This window comes from Nicotiana tabacum, chromosome 5 (genome assembly GCF_000715075.1).
Source record: "Nicotiana tabacum cultivar K326 chromosome 5, ASM71507v2, whole genome shotgun sequence".
In the NCBI taxonomy this organism is placed as follows: domain Eukaryota; kingdom Viridiplantae; phylum Streptophyta; class Magnoliopsida; order Solanales; family Solanaceae; genus Nicotiana; species Nicotiana tabacum.
In genome coordinates, this window is record NC_134084.1 from 73,468,533 (window position 1) to 73,479,781 (window position 11,249).

At 34.8% G+C, this 11,249-nt stretch overlaps 1 long non-coding RNA gene across 1 annotated transcript; it reads left to right on the forward strand.

Moving 5' to 3' along the window:
- Positions 1-2,838: 2,838 nt before the first annotated feature.
- LOC142180611 (uncharacterized) lies at positions 2,839-5,913 on the forward strand. Its single transcript, XR_012709224.1, has 2 exons — positions 2,839-3,468; positions 5,678-5,913. It is a non-coding gene; the product is annotated as an uncharacterized LOC142180611 (long non-coding RNA).
- Positions 5,914-11,249: the final 5,336 nt, after the last annotated feature.

Genomic DNA, 11,249 nt, shown 5'->3' on the forward strand with positions numbered 1-11,249 from the left:
ACATGGAGGGCGCGGCCCCACGGCCCACTGGGACAATCATGGCAGCCACCCTCTGCCAAGAAAGACAAGTGCTGCCCAGCTGGGAAAGACCACAAGCTGTCAGCACAATCATGGAAGACAACCTGGGCCAGCAGGAATTATTGGACAGCAGCTGGACGGGACCACTGGCAGAAAGTCTGCCAGCACCATGATGGAAGGCACATGTGCCAGCACAAAGCAGTGCCATACAGCTGGACGGGGCCACTGCCAACCACCCCCATCAGGGGATGTTTTTGTATATAAATAGGCATGCTTAGGCCTGTTAGAAGGCATCTCATACATACTTGTATTTTCCCTTTTGTATATCAACTAAACCAGAAAATTGGCCTTGGCCTCCCAGTCTTTGTGTGCCTTTTCATTTCATTATCTTTCCAGCCTTGTGTAGTACACGTTTGCCATTCCTTAAGCACGATTTAGTGCTTGATTTGGGGTAGGACTGAAACTAGAAGCCGATAACAGCTGTCTAGTTGTCCGCACGTAGCTTACTGGAGTTAAGCTCGTGACATTAGTGCTCATTAAATTTCGTTTGAAAAGAACCTTAAAAGAAATACCCCATCTTCATGCTTAGCCAGTATAATTCGAGTGCAGACATTGCTAAACTTGCTCAAGTTGCCTCTTTCAGTAGTTGTCTCTTCGACACTTTTTCATTATGCAATGCCTTAACTGCATGTGCATTGATGTTTCTGCTGTTGTCTACAGAGCATGAGGAAGGTCTTCAAGTTCTCCACTACGAAGTAGGGAAAAAGTATGAACCCGACTATGATTACTTTCTTGATGAGTTTAACACTAACAATAGAGGTCAACGCATTGCTACAGTTCAAGTTTCACTAAATCAAATTAAAAATAGTAGGTTGCTCGCCTCGCTTCGCCTCGCCTCGCCTCACGCTATTAGTTCTGAGGGGAGCACTATTTATAACACTGGACTGACCCAAGTTGTTGCAAATATAATACTTATGCTCGCATTGAATGTTGTAACCATAGTACTCATGTTCACTTCTCCTCCATGTTGTCACGACCCAATTTCTCTTATAGGCCGTGATGACGCCCAACGTCGCCGCTAGGCAAGCCAACAGTGAATTAACCATGTAATTGTTCTTTTTAATAAAATTTCCAAGTAGTTGAATTTAATTTATTTAGAAAATAAGGAGTAGAAATTTTAATAAAGTAAATGGAAAGATAATGAGTGAGCAAATGCAGTGAAATGAATGCTCCAAAACTATAAAGTCTACTAGCATATGTTCCAAGACCTGGTGTCACAAGTGTATGAGCGATTATTAGAATATACAAAACTCAGAACTACTGCCTGAAATAGAGTGGATAGAAAATAAATGCAAAAGAGAGACTCCGGGTGCTGCAGAACGGACTCAGAAAGCAGCTCACCACTAAGCCTCAGGGTAACGGGGTACGCGCCAGGATGACTGCCAGATGCACCTATTTCAGATCATGCACGATTAGTGCAAAAGTATAGCATGAGTGCATAAACAACATTTACCCAGTAAGTATCCAGTCTAACCTCGAATAAGTAGTGACGAGGGTTCGACATCAACACTTACTATGGGCTAACAATAACATACATGAATGGTAGATAGTTATAAAATATGTGAACAATAATATTAAAACAGTAGCAACAATGATTAAATAATTCTTTAACCAATACTAAGTTCCAAAAGTCATCCACTAACACCTACTAATTCCAAATAAACCTCGCGCAAATAAATAAATAAATTATAACCTCTCAATTCATAAAAATAATATCAAGTGTATTCGGGCTCCAAGCATTTAACACGCACGATTATGCCGAGGTTGTATGGTTCGATCCAGAATTATATGCACACTGTCAAGGGTCGGGTGGCACGAACCATAGATGCATCTATTATACTGCCGAGGCGTTCGGCCCGCTCCAGAAGAAGAGAGAATATTTTATGAACATCCGATTTAAAAGCTATTACAAGGCTAATACGCAAAGAAGCACAATTTCTATTAATGGTCAAGTAACCTGCCAAAACTCAAGTATGTGAAATTCGGTCTTTACAAATCCTTTATCGAGTTTAAACATAATTTAGGTACTTTAATTAACAAGTATGGTGCAAACATTATAAGTATTTCATGATTTGGGTCATAAATTACCCGTACTTAAGCATAATTAGTAGCTACGCACAGACTCTCGCCACCTCTGTGAGTACGTGATTTTTTCCCTATATGAATTACTCCCATAAAATATAAGAAAATATTTTTTTTCCAGTTTTTGCAATTTTATAGGATTTTTCGTAGAATTTTATTAATTATTTGCATTATTGTGCATATTTAATTTTCATTAAAAATCAAAAAATACCAAAAATACCATGCATTGCATTTAGATTTTTGTTCACATTTTAGGATTAATTAATTAGTTAGTTGCTTTATTAAAAATTAAAACCACAAAAATGACTCATTTTTACATTCTTAGCTTTAAATTTTGGGTTATTAAGTTTTCTCTTTTAATTTAGGATCAACTAATTTTTATAAATATTATGGTTAGATAATTAGCTTAATTTTACAATTTGAATTAATTTAGGTTTTTAATTAATTAAAGAAAGAAAAGAAAACAAAAAGAAAAGGAAATTGAAAAGCTTGGTCTAAAATTCGAAATTGGGCCATGTAATGAGTGAGCCCAAATCTTTCAATACCCCTTCTTCACTTAAACTAGCCCATCTCCTTACCCAACCCGGGTCGGGTCTCGACCCGACCCAACACCCAATAATCCTAACCCTACAAAAACCTAGACCCCTAATATACAAATCAGCTGAAATGCACAAAATAATAGACCTAGGGACCTAAAAAGCTAGGACAGCCACTAACACAGAGAAACCCCACCCCCTGACTTCATCTTCTCCAAACGACCCCCCATGTTATTCATTTTCTTCAGCAGCATAAACCAAAATAGCGACCCCCAACTCCAGTGACCCCTCGCCGGAAACCACCAGACCTCACGCCAACCACCCAATGACCAACCCTGAACTTCATCTCATTTACACCTAGAAACCTAAAACCATCACAGCCACCTCCAAACCCACGCTCCAGCTACACCTCAGCCCAAAAAGAGGCACACACGGATGAAATAGAGCAAGACAGAGCGGAAGTAACAGAAAACAATGATGAACGAAACAAAAACAAAAAAACGCAAAAATCGAAAAAATATATATACATATATAAAAGAGCTTCTGTTTTCTTCATTTGATTTCGGTTTTGGATTCAAAATCATGTTGTTTGTTTGAGGTCTGGAAGTTTGCTGATTTTGGTTGCCGGTTCGAGGCTTGTTTCGGTCGAATCAGAGTTTGTCGAGTTTCCGTTCGTTGGTTTTGTTGCCTATTTTCCGTCGCGATCCGATATATATTTCTATTGGGGGTTGGTTCAGTGATTTAAATTCAAAGAAAAACTAATCAATTTGAGGTTCGTCACCATCGTACTCTTTGCTTGATGATTTTGTCCTGTATGATGTTTGGGTGGTAGACTTGTGTAAATTCCATGCCTATTTATGATATCTTGAATTAAAAATCTGATTTTGAAATGAGATTGGATTACATGATTCAATGGAAAATTATTGAAATATTCATGTGACAATTTGCACAAATACTTATGGTTGATATATGCCTTTTGGACTCACAGTCAATTCGGTATTCATTTTGAAAGGAATCGAAATGGAAAAGAATTTGACCATGGTGATCAGTTAAAAATCGGAAAAGGAATTCAACCTTAGATGTTTCGAATCCTCTATTCGTTTTATGCAAGCTTGATACTAATTATTGGTTTTGTGATATGATCCCGTTGATTCTGTAATTATTCTCCGTAGTTTTAAATTTGCTCACTTAGCTATCTGCCTGTATGTTTACTCGAATTGGTTATAGCTGAATGTGATTTTGTCACAGTATAGAAATTGGGTTGCTATCCACTACGCTAACTAGATTAAAAGGGCTCGGGTGTGCATTTCATATGACCCTGCCATAATATTGATAATAATAATGGAATAAACACGTTCTAAATCCGGGTACATTTCATGTGACCCGATTCTAATTTCCAACAAGGTTAAATAGAACGTATCGTGAACCACGGGTGCATTTCGTGGATTACGATGTGTTTTAAATAACCTTGAATTTTCTTGAAATATTAAAAACAGCTAAAAGGTTAAAAAGGGCACATAGGTTTTAAATGTGTAATTAAATCAGATTATTGAGCCAACAATAATAGTTGAACGACCGTGCTAGAACCACGAAACTCGGTAATGCCTAACACCTTCTCCCGGGTTAACAGAATTCCTTACCCGGATTTCTGTTTTCGTGGACTGTAAAACAGAGTCAATCTTTCCTCGATTCGAGATTTTAAACTGGTGACTTGGGACACCATAAATTATCCCCAAGTGGTGACTCTGAATCTTAAAAAAATAATCCCGTTTCGACTGTCACTTAAATTGGTAAAAACTCCCTTATATACCCTTCCGAGGTAGTAAAAAGGAGGTGTGACAGCTTTGGCGACTCTGCTGGGGACAAGAACCCAGAATCTCTGGTTCAGGGTTCAAGAATTCGAGCTTAGAATAATTGTTATATTTGGCTTTATTTATTATCTGGTTTTATTTACATGTTTGGGCCTAATGTGCTAAATGTTGCTTTTTACCGCTTTGATATTGTTGAACTGTATATAAATTGATACGAAACCCTCCTCTCTCTGAGTCTTCTAAATCATCTGGGAAGTGTGCACTTCGTGTGACTTCTCTTCTGTTAAAGTCATATCCCAATTTTAAAACGAGGTTCGAACAAGTTGCAAAGCCGGTGAAGCTTCTGTATTCCCGGTACACTGCCCCCCCCTCCCCGCTCGACATGTCCGCTCGGGTAAGCCAGGTCTAGAACAAATAAACCTAGGTTTTTAAACCTAGAATAACATAGCCTCATGCCGGATCCCTAGTAGGAACGCTTGTTTGTATCACGTGCATCTCACTTTGGGGACTCAACACAGGCGTTGGGTCCGTCTAGGACATGTGTACCCCAAAAAATAAAAGATCATCCTGATGCATCCTAATGTGCTATATGTTGCAATCTTCAAGGGTAAAAGGGTCATTTGGCGGACCAATAATAGTAGAGGGCAAATGAAAAAAGGGAAAAAAAAAGTGAGGGTGAAGTGTGAAAATAAAGCAAGTAGGACCCAGTTATAAGTGTCTTTCATGCTTTTTCAGGAAAAGACCAAAAAAATGAAAATGAAAAAAAAAACAAAAAGATTTTGCACTTTCCCATTATTTTTTCAAAAAAAAAAAAAAGAGGAATACGAAATTCAAAAAGAGTTTACATGTTTCATCACTTTTCAAAACGACAAAAAAAAATATTTTCTCTAAATTAGTTTTTTTTTTAATTCTTGCCCTTATCCAATCGGCCTGAACTACGCATACCTGATTCTCGCCTTTCGGGCCATGATACGTAGGTAACCCACATAGGGTCCGATCTTCCTAGTAAATCTTAGATTCTTGGATTTGTAGGGTCTTAGCCAAATTTTGCACTTCTAGCCACCTTTTGGCCACTGTCATTTTGCAAAAATAGCCTCAACCATGTCTTGCATGTGTCTAGTAGGGAATATTATTGTCTCACATAGTGTTGGTTTCAATTTTCTCATACAGGTGTGGATCTACTTACCGGAATTTGAGCATGACAGATACCCCAGGACCACTGCATTCAGGAGCTGCCTGAGGAGCTTTTTTTTTAGTCTATTGTTCATTTCAGTCATTTAGTTGATGCTAGAGTCTGTCATAGTCTAGTTAAGTTTGTCGAGTCTTTTGTTATTATTTCGTATTTTGTATTTGAAAATGTATCGTAAATCAAAAATCCAAAAAAAAGAAGAGATTTCGCGTTTTTATATTTCTGTTAAATGTTTTCTTTAGAATACTAACTCTAGAAGTTCAAAAAAAAAATTGTGGTTTTCCTTAGGAAATTAATATTTAGAACTTAAAATAAAAATTGCTTTTATATTTCCTTTAGTAAAATAAGACTAAAAATTCAAAAAACAAAAAAGAGAAGAGAATTTTCTTTTAGTACTTCTTTAAAAAAAATCTTTAAGATATTAATACCAAAAATCCAAAAAGATTTTCTTTTGAGGTTCTTCTTTGGGAAATTAATGAAAAATGAATATTAAAAAAATCTTTTTATTTTCACTAGAACTTTAGGACATTGTACATAGAAGAAGAAAAAAACATACTTTTTCCTTGGTTTATTTTCAGAGTTTCTCCCTTAGGTAATTAAAAATTGAAATCCAAAAATATTTTTTTTATCTTGTTCATTTCCTGTTTTGAAATATTTCCTCGGGATATCAAACGAAAATCAAAATATATTTCTTTGGTTTATTTTTTAGATTTCCTTCCTAAAAAAGGTCAAAAAACATTTTTCTCTTCTAGGATTTTTCCTTAATAGAGTATTTGCTTCAAAAAGAAAAGAAAAAGAAAAAAAATCTGTTAAGCTTGAGTTTAGAATATGTTATAGAACATTAAGTCTAGAAAATTCAAAAAAAAAGGGTTTGCTTCTTTAATTTCTCTTTTCTCATCGGATTAGTCATTAAAAAAAATGAGATCGTTAGTTGTTAACTTTATTCCCGATCTTCCCGAACTACACAAAGATCTGATTCATGCGGCGTCATGATACGTAGGCAACCTATATAGGGTTCGATCAAATCATTTTTTTTATCAAAAGAAAAAGAGAAAAAAGGAAAAAGAGAAAAAAAGAAAAAGAAAAAAGGGAGATGAAATTATGGGATGTGAGAAATAAGAGGAAAGAAAAAAGTGATAATTAGAAGAAAAAAAAAGGAAAATGAGCAAGCAAGTGCTAGAAAGAAACGAAAATAGAAGATTGAAGGGAACAAATTGGGATGATGCCAAGTGACCTTGTGACCCTCGAAGTCATTCTAGAATCGTTAATTGTTGCTAGGTGCATTGCACGCAATGTGATTTTTAGCTGTTAAATGCCCTAACGCTAACAGATGACTTCATCTTCATAGCAGAAAGGTGGTTGATTTGTGGTTCTTAAAGTGGTAACTCTTCTCTAAAAATAAGGTTGAAAGGCAATGGCAGATGGCAACAGAATTGAGTCGGTTGATATCGGTACCCAAAAGCAATTGGTTCAACAGGGCAATGGGTTGGTTGAAGAGGTGAGGATGTTAAGACAACACATTGCGGACATGTATCAGGCTTGGATGACTGGGAAGGCACCACCTCTGCCACCACCTAGCTTCTTAGATGCTACCCTTACCCAAACTCCGGTCATAATGCCAGATGATCACTACAACAAAATGTATTTTTAGCGGCAATTATTTAGTGGCAATAAGATAATCGCCGGTAATTAATTTCTTATGTCAAACTGTTAGTGGCTAATATAAATTAGCCAGAAAAAGCTACATATTTACTGGCAATTAAATGAAATGGCCAGTAAAATAACAAACTTTAACTTTTTAATCTCCAAAAGCAAACCCTATATTTTTCATTTCCCTCTCTATTACTCCTCCCGCCTATGGCTTTTCTTCTATAGTGTTTCTCTTATTTTTTTTCCATTTAGATCATCTAAGAATTTTTATGCTTTCAATGAATATTGAAGATAATAGCAGCAATCCAGCAACCAAAAAGGAAGAAAAAGCATGAACATAGATATTATACCATTGTCAAAGCTCGATTAACCAGTTATTGATCGAAAACCTCTGCCTTTTTACTATCGCTGGCATCTCCATCACTGCCAGTTACCTATTTGATACTTTTGCATATTTTTTTACTTGTATTTGTCATTTTCCATCCACATCCTTATATAGACAGAATATTCTACGTATTCCATTTTGATAGGAATTAACTGTTCTCAAAAAAAATTTCGTTTTTAGCTTTGCGTTTGTTGGATTTTGATTTTGTAATAATTGAAACTGGGTTTATTCTAATTTATTAGCCTTTTACTATATTGCTTGTGATGGGATTTGATTCTGAATTATTTGAGTATTCTATATTACTTTAGGTGTTGCTTCTAGAGGACAAATTTAAGAAACCTATTCAGTGTTTGATAAAATGTTACACAAAAGTATGTTTGCTTGAATAACAATGACTAATGTGTATGATGTTTTACTAGTATTTCTATGAATCTTTGAAAATCAAGACATCATTTTTTAGACATCCATATATTGTGAATTTTTAATTTATGTGACCCTCGGTTAGATCAATATCAATTGAAAAGTTTTAAACATAAGAGCTCCAAGAGAGGATAAATAAAGCGTAAACAGATGCAATAATAGACTAAATGAGGAGAAATACATTTGCATGTGTCAGTTATTTCTTTTACCAGATTCTATACATAAGCCTATGCGACAATAGAGTAAATGAGATCACTCAACGAACTACTGCTTACTAAAGAGAGTAAAAACTTTTCTAAACCTAGGAAATCATATCTCCAATTATATATTGTTTAACTTAGTAATCAATTGACAGTTTAGGTTATTGATGTTAATTCATTATTTGTGGGCGTAGGGTTAAATTTTAAAGATATAATGTGAAAGTCCAAGCAGAGATTAGTTATATACTGCGGGTGAGGATTTGAATGAAATCTCCTTCTAGTTAACATTATCTTGTTAACTTGATCCCAAATGGGGAACGTTCCTAGTCAATGAACATTCTTCCGTATTGTTAATTTTTTAGGGAGAGGGAGAGGGAAAAAAATTAGAACTTTCTGTGGATTAGCACACATTGATAACTCTTTATTTATTCTCTATTCTTGCATGTCATATATAAATAATTGTTTGAATATCTTTCCTTATAAATAAATAATTGTATGATAGACCATTTTTATTATCAATATTTTGTTTGTGCTAGGTTATTTGCAGTTGTGGATGATATATTCTATTTGTTTAATGCCACATTGAGAATGTATAATATCTAAAGTAACAATATGGTTAAAAAAAATAACGAATAAAGTAATCGTTGTTGTAGAGGCATATATAACTTTGATGGATAAAGGTCCTTATCATGCAGATCAAGTAAGTAGAGATTTCCATGGAGAGTTTGCTTTCGTTCTCTATGACAGCTCTTCAACAACTATCTTTTTAACTACTATGAGTGTTTTTTTATATATATCTTGATCTTGATATCAAATTGTCCATAATTGAATTGAAGTAGACTTAGTGCACATCGTTCTTTGTTGTTCTTCTAGGTATGCTTCTTTTTTAAAAATAATGTGAAATTGGCCGAGCTTGCAATTTAACTATTATTATGTTGTTTAACCTTTTATAAGAGAAAAAACTGGAGCTATACAAGAAAATTGTTAAAATGGATTGAGATGGTAAGACTGATGGTATCTAGGTTGCTATATTATTTCACTAATCAAGTTAGATAAGTTGACTTTTCTAAATCAGAAGTTTCTCTTTTATAGAACCATTCTAGACACATTAAGGTGAATCTTGAGGTGCTAGTAAAATCACTGGATGAATGTGGCAAAACTTATGAGTTGTGACCTGAATTAACTACACTGCTTGAACTTTTATTTGATAACTGCACACCTTTTTGTTCTTTCTGTGATGATATAAGCTTTCATTGAGTTTTTCATATGTTTATATCTTTTTATTATAAAATCAGTAAAATCTAATAAAAAGATTATGTCGAAAATATAATCATTTTTTTATTTCTTTGTGCTGAATTGGCACTAAGTTACAGATTATGAGAAGAATCTTACTAATAAAAATTATTTCTGAAAAGAAACTGTGGTTCTAGCAAAGAATTGTTTTCTCTTAAAAATGCCAGTTGAATTTCTTTGAAGATGATCGGTTTCCAACAGTTTTGATGATTACCATGTATACTTTAAAAACCAAATCAAAATTTTCTTGTTTGAACATGTGTTCTTACTTACTTAATAGGAACTAGCGTCGATACATGTGACCCTCAATGAACAAAGAGCTAGGAGTGAGAACTTGAAGAGAATCAAGGTTCATTTTGCCTTCATAATCTATATTTCAACTATAGATAAGTAATCCTTTTTCATGAGCAGATGCACTAAATTTCTACAACTTCTATTGTGCAGATTGATTTGGATCTACAATCTATAAATGACATGGCTACAGAATCAGTGTCCTACCAATGGAACTCGCTGGTTAATCAAGAATCGTCCATGTTGGTTTAAACTTGTCTGGACACACCATATGACCTGGTATTATTTGCATTATATGCACATACATTTTGCTCGCCTATTAATCCATCTGGTTGTTTTTGCTAATAAATGTTAGGTGAGGGAGTTGGCTGAAAAAGAATATGACAGACTGACAATGATAGACTCTTCAATATATTTTTTCACATTATATTTTATCTTTTGACACAATTTTTTTAAAATTTCAGGTCACACTCTGATGTTCAATAATTTAGCGGGTGGAAGATTTTAATATGATGAAAAGTTGCGGAAATTATTTGAAGATTATCATTCGTCAGGATTAGTTATATAATAGCATTAGCTATTCAATTAGAACAATATAAGTTTATTTTTAAGTTAATGTGACATTGATTTTTTTATTAGTACTTCCTTTTGTTTGTTAAGATTTAGTAAGATATATCATATTTTTGAATTAGTATTAATAAATTTTGTCGTTTGGAACATATTCTGGATGAATGTAGTAACTATTATTAATGGTGCCTAAATTATTTCAGTTACAGCTTGTGAATTTTAGCACTAAAATCAATTGCCATTAAAGTTGCTTGTTTTTAGCGGCAATAGATCATATATTTTACCAGCTTTTGTCATAAAGGCTGCTAAAGGCTTTGCCGACCACAACATCAGCGGTTAAACGCTAATGGCCGATAAAAGATATATCATCTATTATTATTGCTGCTAAAGCCGTTTTGTATTGCCGCTAAACACCCTTTTTGTTGTAGTGGATCCCCCATACTCTCCAGATCCACCCGCTTATTACAGCTTTCCCAACCACCCTAGTAGCTCCATCACTCATCCTCCAATTACCTCTCCCCAAAATTGCCCTCCTGTCATATCCACTATCCTCATGGACAACTTCTCAACAATCTTCCCTTCATAGATCCAACAATGAACACTCACTCAAAGCTCATGATGCCCAATATTACCTCTCAGAGGTTGCCCATAAGGTTCCTGACTCATACAACTAGAGCCCTCGGGATGAGCCTCATGTTGAAAATGAAAGTTTACGGGAAAAGAAGGGCGAGATGAGATATCCAGGAC